The sequence below is a fragment of the Orycteropus afer genome, unplaced genomic scaffold (genome assembly GCF_000298275.1).
Source record: "Orycteropus afer afer isolate SDZICR_OR568_19922 unplaced genomic scaffold, OryAfe1.0 scaffold00356, whole genome shotgun sequence".
Lineage (NCBI taxonomy): Eukaryota > Metazoa > Chordata > Mammalia > Tubulidentata > Orycteropodidae > Orycteropus > Orycteropus afer.
The window spans coordinates 1,324,204-1,326,904 of NW_006921943.1; positions in this window are offsets into that span (position 1 = coordinate 1,324,204).

Here is a 2,701-nt window from a genome sequence, read left to right on the forward strand (position 1 = left end):
CACCCAGGGGCCCCTGACAATCTACTTCCGGAACATCAGCCACTGAACACCCTGTGGGGCACAGCTTGACTTTGACACACTGGGGTCACTATTGGAATCAACTCCATGACGAAATTTTCTTTTTCAAAGGGGAGGTGGTGGAATAAGCTATTGATTTCAAATGACATTCTTCTCATATGGCCGGAAAATAAATAAAACCTTGTCGTAAACAACCATGGCAAGGAGGAAATAGAGCGCCACCTTCCTGCACATGCAGAAAACACTGAGGTTCTTCGCATGGCGTGGACAGGTTCCTGTCCAGTGGACTGGGGCTTTGGTTGATGCCTCCGTGGCTGAGGCACGCTGGGCTGTGTGGAAACCATTACACATCTAGTAAGAAGCAGAATCATGTTGATTGGGGCCTTGATGAAACACACACAAAAAAAGCTAAAAAGAAATTCCATACGTAAAGGAGGGACACTCTAGAGCAGTCCCTGGATCTGAGATGGATGCTTTGGAAGGGTCCTTGGGTCAAGAGGGAGTTTCTCTATGGAATTTCTAAAAGCTTCACTGTTGCATGCATTTATACACACGCATATAAGTACGTCTGTCATGGCCTAAATTACACAAATCCTGTGGCTATTGTCTGCATCACCAATCCCTAACGGAAAGAGCACACGTACGTGCTCATGGTCTGTGTGTGAACACAAACAGACTAACAAAGTACAAATGCGAGTGGATTATGTTGCTGCTGTTCCGTGTATGGTAGAATAGGAAGATGTGGGGGAGTGGCGTCATGAGGCTTGGAGTCGCCCATGCGGTGACTCATGGTGTCCTTCCCTCCATGGGCCTCCTCCCGTGCCAGACCACACAGAATCCTTAGTAATGTCTATTACCCATTTTAATCACAGAATAATATGTGATAAGGATAATTGTAAATTGCTTAAAATGTTACATTTCTTAGAATATTAACACAATTTTTAAAATCTATATGGGATTACAAGGTCATTAGTTACATTATTAGCTTTTTTTTTTTTAATTTTTCTCCTGTTCTTTTAATTACTACATCATTCTCAAAAAAAAAAGTTACAGGTTTACAAATATTAATTTTAGTGTAGCTAAAACATCAGAAAATTGAATGACCTCTCCAACTATAAATACGACGAGAACAGCAGGTGATTAGACATGTCATTGTAATTGGGTAATAAAGACAGCTCTGACCGGAGCACATGAGAAGGTTCAGAGAGTAAATTAGTGGAGTTTTCGCCTCTAGGTATATTGACGCATGTAAGCTCAGTTTATGGAAAATCTATGTTGTTGTTACAACTAACTACATAGTTTTATAAAAGATAATAAATTTCTGCTGAAATACGGCACAGTCATTTTGGTGTCACCCTTATGACAATGTCCCCAGTGAGGTCTGTACCCCCCACATTCCCCAGGGACACTACTATTGTGGGGCCCTTCCCCAGGACAGCGAGTAGTAACACAGACGGATCAAGCCTTTACCTGTGTCCTGGCTGTGCCCTGGGCAGGTCTCGTGGAGGTGGATTGGATACCATGAAACAGAGAGGAAAGGAGATTTTGCAAAAAGCTCAAGGAAGGAAAATAAGCCACATTTCCTTCCCTTCGTATCTGAGTAGCTATAGCCACCTGAGCATTTTCAAAAGTACGCAGTATATTTAATGATGAGGTAGGAAGTGAATAAGTCTATGTTTCAAAAAAAAAAAAAAAACAGTGACATTGTCCTCTCTCCAAGAAACCAAACACACTGAGCAGCAGCCCGTCCCACTTGACGGCTGGCTCTGTGCCTCACATGTCTACCCCGAGATGCCTGACAGCCTCGGGAATTGCCAAATCACTGGCCGTGCAGCAAGATGTCCAAACAAAGAGAGTTTTCCAGACCACAGTCTGCGGAATGAAGGCATTTCACATCTCTGCTTTCTGATGTGCTAGTTGGAACACCGCCCCCCCCCCGGTTATCGGGGAGTAATTGAGTCAGTTGCCCCAAATGGACTGATGATAATTCCTACCAATTAGCCGTATAATCATCATCTTGGCCATGTTTGGTTATCTGAGCAAGAAACTAAATCACATACTATTGCATACCAAATACCTTTTACAATATATATTTAAATAGTCGGAGACTGCCAAGAGCCACCAAGAGCTTCTTCATGTCTCAGATGGTCTCACTGACATAGTCTGCCATCTTGAGTCTGTTTGCACAACTCAACATGAGGCTGTAAACGAGGTTGAAGAAGGAACAAATAGATATGTGGTTAAGTAGGACAGGAAGGCATTCTTAACCAGGAAAGGAAACTAGATAGAATGGAAACTCATCAACTGTCATGATGGTGGTCAGCCAGGCCCACAGAGAAACGGTGTTAGGATTCCTTTTAACAACAGTGCCTTCTGAGGTCTTTATTGTTTGTTTTTCAGCAGTTAGGGAGGGAGGTGTACCATTCCAAAAAACATCAAGGCTGAAAGTGGGTTGACTTCATGTGGGGCTCTGCATTTTCCACAAGTGGAGGCCACCATGTAGGCCTTTGGGGTTCCCCTGGACTATGATGTGAATTTTGAACCTGCAGCACTCACGGAATATGTTTTATGGGGGAGTGGTCTTGTGGGTCATAATATCCCCTGAATTCAACCTGCTCACACTGATCGCAGCAGCAAGTAGACTTGAGAGGTTAAGATGCGGTGGTTTTATCAACCCAGGAAC